The following is a 13,253-nucleotide window of genomic DNA, read 5'->3' as shown; positions in this document are numbered from 1 at the left end:
TTTGAGCTGTAGAGGCAGTAAACAGGCATGTGAAAATGCTGTATACAGAGTAAGAATGTGAAAGAGATACGGTGCAAAGCAAGTGGCCAAATATGCTTTTAAAAATCTCAAGCGGGTTTTTTTTTACTGCACTAACACAGTGTTCATGCTGATTTATGGATAGTGTATTGGCTTATGTTTGACCGCCTGTAGGGAAGAGGGTTGTGGTTGCCTTTACCTCAAGTTACAGAGCATTAAAACAAATTATACTTGGCTTTAAAAAGTACTTTAAATGTACACATAGAGATCCTAAAAGCAAGGAATTTCAGTGCTTTACCAGAGTGTATAAGTAAGGATAAAACTTAATTTAATGACCCATAAATAAATACCAGTCACAAATGTATGAGCTATCATAGTCATTATTATATCAGCACTGAGAAGGCTTACGTGCAACACATCCACGCAATGTCACAGTAATTTGAATCATTGCAGATGTTTAAGCATTATGAGACTAGCATTATCCATATTTTTTCATTCATTCATTCATTTATTATCTGTAACCCTTATCCAGTTCAGGGTCGCGGTGGGTCCAGAGCCTACCTGGAATCATTGGGCGCAAGGCGGGAACACACCCTTGAGGGGGCGCCAGTCCTTCACAGGGCAACACACACACACTCACACCTACGGACACGTTTGAGTCACCAATCCACCTACCAACGTGTGTTTTTGGACTGTGGGAGGAAATTATCCATATTTCCTTTGCCATATTTGGAGAAATGTTTTGGGATCTGACATATGTGTTATGTAATGAACTACTATAACTATATTATATTATTTATTACTATAAAATACACTGAAACATGAGGCAGTATGATTAAGGAAGTTATTTGAAGAATATGACACAACAAGACCCAACAATTAAATATGGGGAAGTTCATGGTTATTTAAACAAGGGCGGCACAGTGGTGCAGCAGGTAGTGTCGCAATTCGATTCCCGCTCCGGTGACTGTCTGTCAGGAGTTGGTGTGTTCTCTCTGTGTCTGCGTGGGTTTCCTCCAGGTGCTCCGGTTTCCTCCCACAGTCCAAAAACATACGTTGGTTGGTGGATTGGTGACTCAAACGTGTCAGTAGGTGTGTGTGTGTGTGTGTGTGTGTGTGTCTGTGTTGCCCTGTGAAGGACTGGTGCCCCCTCCAGGGTGTATTCCCGCCTTGCGCCCAATGATTCCAGGTAGGCTCTGGACCCACCGCCGCCCTGAACTGGATAAGGGTTACAGATAATGAATGAATGAAGTGCCAGGCCTCATTCTGCACATGCTACAACTGTATGGCCTTGTATGTAGACACAGATTATATCTGTCTCCAAGTGCAACATGAAGAGGAGAATCAGACAGTGGCAAACACACATTGTTGCACAGATGAATTCTTGTATTAAAGAATGGGCAAATATTATATTTGCACAACTGCAGTGATGAGTGTGTTGCAAGAATTCAATATGCAATTTTGAATTTGTTTGTATTTATGGACAATCAAGTTGATCAGTGAAAACTTTAGAAAGTTTTTCTTTGACATTATTTTCTAGAAACAAGACTTTTAGTGAAGTTTCACTTCTTGAAGTATTCATGTAAATTTTGAAGTATGTGTGACATCATTATACTGTTACAAAAGCCAGACGTTTTTTCAGCTTCATTCTCTCATAATTAGTAGAACTGATCATTCCACTTTTCCATTTATTTTGTGTTAAATCTCAGACCTTGCCAAATACTGAACATACTTTATCTAAAACCTTTGTGAGTGTAGTCTTATTTTAAAGTGGTGCTGATATGTGATCAGCTTGCAAGTAATGTTTCTTTCACGTCTGACCACATCTGATCTGTATAACTGCAGGGCAAAATAAAACGCAGTACCAAGACTTCTCTGTCGTTAAAGCCTTCTTTCAGGTTTTTGATGTCAATAGGTAATTTGCTTTAACTCTCGGGTCAGCACACGAACTGTTCAATCTGAGAGTTTTCTTAGTCTTTCAGATCTTACCTTCACAATTTTACCTTAATGAAATTTTAAGAAATGAGTTTTGATGTTGCTTTACAGCCTTGCTCAACATCAGTTAGCTTCATCTTCAGGTTCTGAGCAAAACAGCCCCAATCATGAATCAATATCAGACTGATATCCATAATATATAATATTTTTTAATATAATAATATAACTGTGTTGCCGTCACACAGCTCCAGGGGCCTGGAGGTTGTGGGTTCAAATCCCGCTCCGGGTGACTGTCTGTGAGGAGTTGGTGTGTTCTCCCTGTGTCTGCGTGGGTTTCCTCCCACAGTCCAAAAACACATTGGTAGGTGGATTGGCGACTCAAAAGTGTCCATAGGTGTGAGTGAATGTGTGTGTGTCTGTGTTGCCCTGTGAAGGACTGGCGCCCCCTCCAGGGTGTATTCCCACCTTGCGCCCAATGATTCCAGGTAGGCTCTGGACCCACCGCCGCCCTGAATTGGATAAGTGGTTACAGATAATGAATGAATGAATGTGTTGCAGTCACACAGCTCCAGGGACCTGGAGGTTGTGGGTTCGATTCCTGTTCAGGGTGACTGTCTGTGAGGAGTTGGTGTGCTCTCCCTGTGTCCGTGTGGGGTTCCTCCCACAGTCCAAAAATCACACGTTTGTAGGTGGATTGGAGACTCAAAAGTGTCCATAGATGTGAGTGTGTGTCGCCCTGTGAAGGACTGGCGCCCCCTTCAGGGTGTGTTCCTGCCTTGCGCCCGGTGATTCCGGGTAGGCTCCGACCCACCGCGACCCTGAACTGGATAAGCGCTTAAAGTCAATTAATTAATTATAATTTAACACTAAATACAATATATATATAAAATGGTGCACCCCTAAAATCTTATCAAACAGCTACCAAAAGCCCCACAAAAACTTTTGCTTGGTATTATACAAAAATAACTGTGTGTGTTCTGTTTTTTCCAGTTCTGTTCAGGTATTTGTTATACTGTTTCCTCCAATAGTTGTTTGAAAAGAGAAGATGCTTGGAGTCAGACCACTTTGCTTGTTTGTCTACATTTAACAGATGCTGGAGATCTTTAATAAATGTGACACTAAGAGCTTTAAAAGTTTTCTTCAGACATTTTAGCCTGAGTGATGTAAAATATGTACAAACTTGTTCTATGTTGCAACCCTTCTTCTGCTTCCCTTACGGTTCTACTCTTCATTAATGGATTTATTCCATCCATCTATTGGAGGTGTTTTCATTAGTTTACCTCCCGTCCATCTCCCCTCGCTCATCTCTCCATCCTCTTCACAGGAGGTAGCAAACTAAAGTTCAGACAGACGGTGTGTTTGTTTAAATGTAATTGGTGATGTGTGTGTGTGTCTGTGTTGTGATGGACAATGAGAGTGAGAAGTTGAGACAGTTGAGTGTGTTTGTGTGTGTGTGTGCGCATGTGCGTATGTGTGTATGAACCAGCTGCATATGAATGTGGGGTAAACACACACGGGCTCTGTAATTGTGTGTTTTGTCTGATGGCCACAGCTGAGCCTGTTTGCTACAGTAATGGATGGAGAAACAGGACACTACTTCTGATTGGTTAGAAGTCTCCTTCTTCACAGTAATTGATCGCTGCTCTTTGCTTTAGATTCAGTGACTAGAATACTTTCATTTCAGTGGTTACAATACAAGTTTACTGTCTTATAGAAGTGCTTTATAAATACCTCATTGGCCTACATATTGATTTACAACCTTGAGTAATTTAGAGCAGAAATGTCGGAGAAATGTGTAATTAGCATGCCCTATTTTCATTATTATCGTTATCCACCGTTGGAACAATTTGTTGATTAGATTAACCTAGCATAAATTACATTGACTTCCAATGTTGGTGTAACGCTCCTTATTATAAATAATTGTACATTTGAATAATTTATGCACGTAGATGGTGTTTTAGCCCGTTTCTTCCTCACAGCAGCAGCTTCAGCTCTGAGACATAAATAAAGTGTGCGTTATGTAGGGGGGAACAGTGGGACGCCATGTTATTGCCCCAGCCCCCATTACACCGAATACAGTGCATTGTTATTATTTGTCATCATATGCTAATTATGCATCATTAATGTGAGGCCCTAATGGCCTCTGGAGTGAGTGTGTGTGTGTGTGTGAGAGAGAGAGAGAGAGAGAGAGAGAAAGTGTGTGTGTTTTGAGTGGGCTGTGTGCAGAGACGTACAGTCTGCAGGGAGAGGGAGAAACACATGCTAATGAAGCAGAGATCTTTTATCTTACAGATTAAAAGCCAAGGAGATCACAGCCCTCAGAATAGGCCCTCTGACATCTGTAATTGGTGGAGACAACAAGCTTTTGTGCCATTATGAGCAAGAGTGCAGGATCATTTTGGTGTGTGTGTGTGTGTGTGTGTGTGTTAGAGGTATAAACTGATCAGCCACAAGATTAAAACCACTGACATGTGAAGTGTATATATAGTGACACCTTTCCAGAGCTGGGTATATTAGACACTTCTTAAAGATGGTGTGTTGGAAACAGGCTAAATTGGCAAGTGTAAGGGTCGAGTTGTGATGGGCAATATTTTGGTGGGAGCATCTAAAAACATAGGGTCATGAGTGCCCATGGATCAGTAATGCGTCAGCATTGGTGTACTGCCCCATAGTCAGACTACTGCAATGTATTGCATTCTAAAAACTTTATCATAGCTAGCACTAAATTTGTTCACCTTTTCTGTGATACAGTAGAAAAAGTCTACGGTATCATCCACAAAAAAAGAATTGAGTCACAGGCTATGAGTTTTATGATCTATTTTGTTTATTCTTAGGCTTGCTAAGCCAGTTGTATAAAAACCAACGAGGTTTGGCACAGTGACCCAATGTATAAGAGTTAATTGGGTGGGGGGTTAGCTTTTAGCAGACAGTAGAAACCTGTTTGATGCTCTTGAATGTTTTTTTTTTTTTTTTTTTCAGAATGCTTGGTCTTTAATTATCTGATATATACAAACCCCGTTTCTGGAAAAGAAGGGATACTGGGCAAAATGTAAATAAAAAGAGAATTGGAACATGTTGCTGAAATTCAAATTAGCTCAATATTTCCAGTAAACATTACAGTTTCATGAATGTTTCAAATCTGATCCTAACTGTGTAATGGGTCAGTGATGTGATTGGTTTTAAAAACTGCATCTCAGAGAGGCTGAGTATTTAAGTGGAAAATAGTTAAACAATTCAAGATGAATGTTTCATGACTTAAAATAGTAAAGGACTTGGGAATTTCCCAAAGTAGAGCACATAATATCATTAAAGCATCCAGAGTATTCTGTGGCCCGATAAATCAGAATCACACTGTAAGTAGTTGTCAGGTCATGATGCACCTAAGTGAGAAACCAGTTAAATGCTTTCATTTGATTGGCTGTTAAATTATTTTTTTTATTTATATATTTTCATTGTCCAAACCTGTTTGCACACACACACAGTCACATTTCAGCCACAACACAGTGTTCCTACACTCATTTTCCATTTGATGAGCTCCATTTGCCATGTAGGTGCACTTTGCTCTTCTACAATTACAAAGTGTAGTCCATCTGTTGCACTGCATACTTTGATTGCCCCCCTTTACCCTGTTCTTTAATGATCTGTGCCCTCATAGGGCCACCGCTGTGTAGGCATTATTGGGGTGGTGGCTCTTTCTCCGCACACCTGACATAGTGGTGGTGTGTTAGTGTGTGTTGTTACAATGTCACTGCTAGACTGGGGATGGTCCCCTAGCTAAAAAAATATCCATCCAAATGCGGCCTCTGTATTTGCAGGTTGTAACTCGTGATCACTATCTCTGACTTTTCATCTACAAGGTAGTCCAACAAGGTAGGCGTTTCTAATCCTGTGAACAATGAGTAGACATAGTATTTCAAAACTCCAGCTTCACTGCTGTGTCTGATCCATTCGTACTGGCACAACGCACACTAAAACACCACTACCATGTTAGTATTAATTCAATGCTAAGAATGATCCACCCCCAAAATAATACCTGCTCTGTGGTGGTCCTGTGGGCTTCCTGACATTAGATAGTGGAGATCAACAGAGGAACTATTTACATTTGTTTATTTCTATCATTGGATCCACTTACCAGGCTGGAAAATGTGTTAGAAGTCTGTGTGTTGTTAAAGCAACAGTTTCTTTTTAACTCAACACAGAGTGCCTGCAGGGGTACAGTAGGTTGTCGAGGCTAAAATACCCTCTTTATTGAATTCCCATATTGCGGTGGCGGTCTGTGTTATGTGGTTTTGGCTGAGAGAGTGAGAGAGAAAGCGAAAGGGTGAGAGATATTTGAGCCTCATGCTCTCAGTGCTCTGAGGAACAGGGAGTTGCCAGCTGGTCCTCCACACCTCTGTGTTTGACCCGTGCCTCAGAGCACTTGAGAGTGTGTATGTGTGTGTGTGTGTGAGGTGGTGTGTGGTTGTGTGTCATGTGGCCAGAGGCACAGTGGAGCCCAGAGGACAAACGTGCCACATGCCACACCTGGCAGACCTCACACACACAAATACACACACACACACGTGCGCTGTTGCCCCAGGTGAGAGAGAGAAAGACGAGGGCCACGGGGGGCCATTTAGGGCCACACTCTCTCACCCTGAAGCCTTAACAGGCCCACCTGAACAGCAGGCTCCACGTTGGCCTGAGGCCCATCTGTGAGCCTGCTCCAAGATCAGCTTAAACAGGCAGTAGAGGCTGGAGGAGAGATCATGACTGGATTATTTAACCTCTGACATTCACACCATCTCACACATTCCTCCCACTACAATAGGCTATAGTTTCGAATGGGACAGGGCATCCCGAGGCACGCGCACCCACGCTGTTCAGAGTGAATATTACATATGAGGTATGTCTGCTCGTCAGTGCACACATGTAAATGTACATGACAAATCCTAAACAGACACGACAAGTTTGCAAGGCCATTAATCAGAATCTAAATCACTTACGTTGCATGTACAAGTAATTTGTTTTGGCAGAGATACACATGAATGACAACAGAGTAGAACATCCAGACAAACGCACAGACTATAACAATTACTCCAAATAAAAACAAGCGTAGAACAAATGGAGCAAATATTAAGAGATTTTAAAGAACTAAAGTCATCATCATCTTCATTGCCGCTTAATCCATTTCAGGGTCGTGGTGAGAGCTAAAGTGTAGGGTTTTGACAGGACTTGAAGTAAAGTGTATAATATGATAAAGAACATTTGTACAGTTATTACAGTTGTCTGTAACTGCTTATCCAGTTCAGGGTCTTGGTGGGTCTGAAGCTTACCCGGAATCATTGGGCGCAAGACGGGTACACACCCTGGAGTCCTTCACAGGGTGACACACACACACACAATCACATCTACAGACACTTATATATATATATATATATAAGTGTCCGTAGTGTCCGTATTTTTTTTTTTTTTTTTATTTTTTTTTTTTTATTATTCACCAAACCACCTACCAACATATGTTTTTGGACCGTGGGAGGAAACCAGAACACACAGATGAAACACATCAAACTCCTCACAGACATTCACCCATAGTGGGACATGAACCCACAACCTCCAGGTCCCTGGAGCTGTGTGACTGCGACACTACCTGCTGCACCACTGTAACGCCCACATAAGTAAATTGCCATTCAAAATTCAAACAATCTTATGTTTTTTTGTAATTTTATGGTAACAGTTGTATAGTATTCAAAATGATCGTTTTAGTTTTATTTAAGGGGCGGCACGGTGGCGCAGCAGGTACCTGGAGGTTGTGGGTTCGATTCCCGCTCCGGGTGACTGTCTGTAAGGAGTGTGGTGTGTTCTCCCCGTGTCCGTGTGGGTTTCCTCCAGGTGCTCCGGTTTCCTTCCACAGTCCAAAAACACACGTTGGTAGGTGGATTGGCAGCTCAAAAATGTGTGTGTGTGTATTCCCGCCTTGCGCCCAATGATTCCAGGTAGGCTCTGGACCACTGTGACCCTGAATTGGATAAGCACTTACTGATAATGAATGAATGACTTTTATTAAAAAAAAAACACTTAAGTATTAATATGTTTATTATTAAAGACCAATATGTTTGATACATTATCCCCAAGAACAGAATAAATTGATGCACATGCATTTGCAGTGCTTTATTCCTTGAAAACACATAATGAATGCAGTGATGAATAAATGACCATTTTCAACCTACTTAATTTTTAAATTGGCAATAGTCATTTTTTTTTTATTTCTATAATATGACAAAAGAGCGGGAGGAAGTAAAAAAAATGCTTCAAAACTTATTTGTACACCTAATGTGTGTGCAAATATTCAGGTACAGCATATGGGCCACTGTAGTGGGTTTACTTCAGTGTACAAGAAAAGTGCACTGTGGTTAATGAGCACTTAAACTTAAATGTTCTTTTTACAATGACTGATAAAGATGAGACAGAAAATCAAATAGAGTCTGTTGTGAGACATGCCCTTCAGTTGCATATGGCATTCTGCTTTGCTACTTAACCACTTGGGTTTGTGCATTGTGAAGTATGTGCCTCATGCCCTTAGTAATGCAATAGGATTAAATAACATAGAAAAGGATCTTGGTAGAATGTCAGGGGTGAGTCAGTCTGTGTGTTTAATTATGACTAGTTATGCCGTTAACTCCTCTTTGACTCAAACACGTATGTAATAAGCACATTCCTGTGAGGCAGGCATGGAAATGTGAAAGGTCAGCTGTCAGTTTTAATACGACTAGCACACCTCTAATGAAATGCTGCTCACAATATGTGTTGAATACGAATGCATTAATTTCTTAAATGTCTCTCTGATTTGCGTGTGTCTCAGGCCCTTTTTAGGGGAGATAATTTGACAGCGGCCCCCAGACTGGCTCTGACAGCTCGGAGCGGAGTGGACCAACACCTGCGTCCAGCCAAGCATCACCGCCCCCATCCCTCCTTGCTCTTCCGCTCATCCTCCCTTCCTCTCCTCCACTCTTCCTTGGCCTGCCCACAAATGAACTGTCACATCATTACTGTGGCTGATGCAAAATAATCTGCCTCCAAATTAGCATGGGTCAGGCCACTCAGCCTTTTCTCAGCCTTCTTTCTCTCTCTCTCTCTCTCTCTCTCTCCCCCCACTCTCTCCCACTCTCTTCCTCTCTCTCTCTTTTTTTTTCTGTTCACGCGGTGTGCTTCCGTGAAGGTGCTGGTTTGAATATGCATCTCTGCGCACTTCCATCAGGCGTTCCACAGGGACAGCACGTGGAGAGCAGCAGCTCACTCTGCATTAGCATGGTGGGGGGAGAGGAGAGGGGGTCCTTGCGGGTTTGGGGTCCCTGTGCAGATGCCCCGGCCCACTTGTTCATTACTACTGCATTTCATCAGCCTGATGATGTCCACATGTCAATTGAGCACGAGGATTTTACACACAAAGGAGCCTGAGGGAAAAGGACTTCAGAAACTAATCAGCTGATTATCATAACTCCAACTCTAACGGAGAGGAGAGGAAAAAGAGAGAGAGAGAGACAGGATGAGGACAAGCCGATCGACACCCCCACTCCTCCTCCTTATGAGCATACGGTGCGTTATGCAAAGTGAGTAAATGAAATTCAAAACATATGAGCAGGACAAATAAAAAGCACATAAATCACAGGCTGAATAAGTGGTGGGGGTGGATAGAGGCCTGTTCCCGGGTTCAGGGTCACACACTGTTTCATCATTACTGTGTAGGTTTCAGCTGATACCGTGGCTGAACTTCAGTCCATATGTAATCGTAAAGTGATGTAATTTTTTGTTGCTTTGGTCCTATGCTGCAACCTATAAAATTTAATAAAACAATGCTGTTCTAGGCCAGAAGTGTAGACATATTTGGTGTCAGTATTTCAAATAAGTCATGTTGGTTGTTTCTGTTCAAATTTGAAGTGTTGCAGCACAGGGCCAAACAACAACTTTGATGCTTTCCATTTACTTTTAGATGTTTGTAATCCCTAATTTTGAAAAGGAACATATTTCCATTGGAATTGTAAACACAGGAATGTTGAAAATGAACAGGTGTCTAGAACAAAATAGCCCAAATTTCATATTTAATATCACACTAACATTTTTCCTGTTCAATGTTCAATGAACTGAATTTGACCAAATACACCATTTTACATAATAAATATAACTTATTTAAATAACACTAATTAATTACAATGCTTTTTTCACAAGTAAGATGTAAATGGCATTTTAGCACAAAGAGTCATGCATAATTATGTCTCATATGTAATAATATGCGAAATGCTTTTATTAATTTAGTCCTCTACGTGCGAATGGGTCCTGATTTAAAGAGCTCATTCACAGGTTCTGTTTGTTTTCAGGTCCAAACAATGTTAGCCCCTCTTCTTCCAGCATTGTATTTAGCCCATGGCTAAATACAATGAAGAGAAATGTTTTACTGACTGGAGGAGGAAGAGAAGGAGGTGGAGTGGGATGATAATGGAGATGGCTCACCAACAACAGGAGACAGAGGACAAGATGTAGCACCTGATGTCGATGGCACTGGTTACGTTCATGGTGAGGGTCATGTTTATCCACCCTCTTGAAGCTCTGATCTAGTAGTGGCTAGTGGGTAGTGGCTCTCTTCATTTCATAATAAATGAGATGGTAACAGTGTATTGTGTATTGTATATAGCTTTTATTTGAGCTAGTTTTAAAATATGCACATAGACGTTTGTATCTTTGGAAGTTTAAGATCGTATATAGAGGGCTTACTATAAAAAGATGAAGCATTGAAATACAGCATTAGTGCTGTTACCTGGCTCACGTTCGTTATGTCATGAAATTGCAACACAGATTTAAAAACAGACAAACGGACTGATTTTAATTTACGTGTTTGGAGCAAAACTCCATTTATCGCAGTGATGTTGTATTTAGTGTAGGAAATTATTTTAAATAATGTGAAGCTTGAGTTTATTTAATAATGTGTTTGTTTGTTTTACCAAGGGCCATTTTGTATCTAATATGTATTTGATTGTTAATTCATCCACAGCTCCTCACATCTGTATTTGATGTTGAGTTGCATACTCACATTTGTATGCATACAAAACTCACATGCATGCCTGCATATACACACAAAAATTCACACCAGTGTATACTCAGAAGCCCACCAACACACAACAGCCTGCTGGCCACACACACATAGTGTGCCTCAGGCCCAATTATAAAGTCTGCAGTCTGCATTGTTCCTGTAGCCGTAGGATCAATGTGCTGAAGGCATCTCCCCATCACCAGGCCTAATGATGTCTTTCTGGACCATGGCCTCGCACACTGCATAGTAATCTTCTGCTAATTAGCGCTATAATGCTCAAGCAAGCCGCCTTAGCTCCACAATCCCAGAGCGAACACACTGAACTTATTTATTTCTAGCCTCTCTCTTTCATTTTGCCTACTAATATAATTACAATAAAATTATTGAAGCAGGAATACGGATTTGGTGTGAATTAGATACAACTAAAGAGACTAAAAAATAAAGACTATGTATGATGCCATTGAATAGACATTAGATATTTTCAGTCAGTTTTCTATAAATCATTTTTCGGAGGTGCAGACGTCAGATGAAAAAAAATGGTTAAATGCATTTAATTCATTGCCACTGTCCATTTTGCTCAGTGAAAGTCAATGTAAAAAAGTGATTTGATTATAAGTAGTTTTGTAGTATTTCTGTCAGTCCATTCATCATGAAATTTTCAAACAGTGAAAGACAGCTGTGTGTTTAAACAATGTAGGAAACTTTAAAGGCGGCAAAAATGAAGATACATGATTTTCTTTGACAGCCATTTTATAAATCAAGCAAAGATGCTAATGTGAGGTTTTTTTGGGGGGTGTTTATTTGCATGACTGAGGAGTTTGCTTTGGATTTTGACTCATCTGTAGAGTCATTAGTGCTTTTAATTATTATTTGCATGGGTTATTATTGCTTTGCATTTCCTCTACATATCTATGTTTTGCAAGTTCATGAGAGGAAGTGTTGCAAGTTACAAAGTAGGCCAGAGGGGGTAAAATGCAGACGTGGCTGCACTCACCTGGGGAAGATTAGCCATGTTTCAGGAGCACAGGTGCAGGGCTAACTCACCTTTGGGAAACCTGAAGAATGGCCTGAGTCTATAGCTTGTTTTTTAAAAAAAATTAGAAAATTTTAAAGGCATTGAAATTTCAAAAGTAAGAAAAACAGTTCTGAGCTGTGACCATAATAAGCAGAGGTTTGAAATCTGTCGGTGGAGCTGCGTTGTGCTCTCCCTTTTAGTTTTCCTTTTTGATTTTCCTGCCTGTAACTTATTTTCTCTGAGCTGACATTCAGAAGTTCTGCTAAATTTGGCTCGTGTATCCGCTCTGTGTATGTCTTTCATGTTTTAACGCGTGTCCGTTCGCTCTTTGTCTCTCTCTCACTGTCTCTCACTCTTACTCTAACTCTCTCTCTCTGAGAGGTTAATACCTGCCCAGCCCTGCAGACAGGCTGCTCGAGCTGACAGCATGTCTACCTGAGCGGAGATGTTCCTCTCTCTTCACACACACCAGGCTGACAGCCTGATGAACTGCCAAAGAACCTTCTCTCATCTTTCCCTCTTGTTCCCTCGCTTTCCCCTGGCCATACACAGCGAATGAGTGTGTGATGTTTATACCTCCGCCAGTCCTTTCTTCTCTCCATCACACTTTGATTCTCTCTCCATCTCATAATCGTCTCTCTCTACCTGGGATCCTTGGTGAAGGCTTGTTTGAGTTATGTTAAAGCACCGGTGAAGGTTCTGTGGCGCTCTGTTGATGTTACCAGTCTGATCTTGTGTGTTGTTCACACTTTTTTTTCTCAGTAGTTGTGATCTATTGCTGAATCCAGCTTCACTGACTGAAAATAACATTTTCTCTGTTTTCTCTGTTTCTCTGTGATGGAAGTGTGGTGGCTTTGATCAGACTTGTTTGTAGGAGGCCTTAAGGTAGGCTTTAGAGCCAGTATAAGATCACGCGAAAGAGAGAGAGATAAAGAGAGAGTGTTAAGCCCCTTTCTTTCAGTCCTCTTCATCCTTTACTCTCAGTGCAGCAGTGACCTCTCCCCCTGTGACAGCAATGTCAGGGGACCAGGCAGTTCAATACACTCACATGCTCCATAATTAGCCATTATAGCATGTCTGTGTGTGTGTGTTTGTGTGCATGTGTGTGTGTGCGCACACGCACGGGGCAGGTTAATGAAAGCCCCTCTAAACTGGAACCAGTGGGATTGTGGGTAGGGGAAAACTATGTGGTGCCATCAAGTTGACCACCAGAGCAATTTA

General features: G+C 41.3%; 1 long non-coding RNA gene across 1 annotated transcript in view; it reads left to right on the top strand.

Moving 5' to 3' along the window:
• Nucleotides 1–13,253, top strand: part of LOC136710900 (uncharacterized) — a 93,884-nt gene that overhangs the window by 50,573 nt on the left and 30,058 nt on the right. The window contains exons 5-6 of the long non-coding RNA XR_010804680.1: nucleotides 8,795–9,542; nucleotides 10,308–10,503. This is a non-coding gene — a long non-coding RNA (uncharacterized lncRNA). The remainder of the gene's footprint in view (nucleotides 1–8,794; nucleotides 9,543–10,307; nucleotides 10,504–13,253) is intronic.

The sequence above is a fragment of the Hoplias malabaricus genome, chromosome 12, assembly GCF_029633855.1.
Source record: "Hoplias malabaricus isolate fHopMal1 chromosome 12, fHopMal1.hap1, whole genome shotgun sequence".
Classification (NCBI taxonomy): domain Eukaryota; kingdom Metazoa; phylum Chordata; class Actinopteri; order Characiformes; family Erythrinidae; genus Hoplias; species Hoplias malabaricus.
The sequence above is the reverse complement of the archived record's forward strand: the minus strand, read 5'-3'. Positions and strand labels throughout refer to the sequence as shown.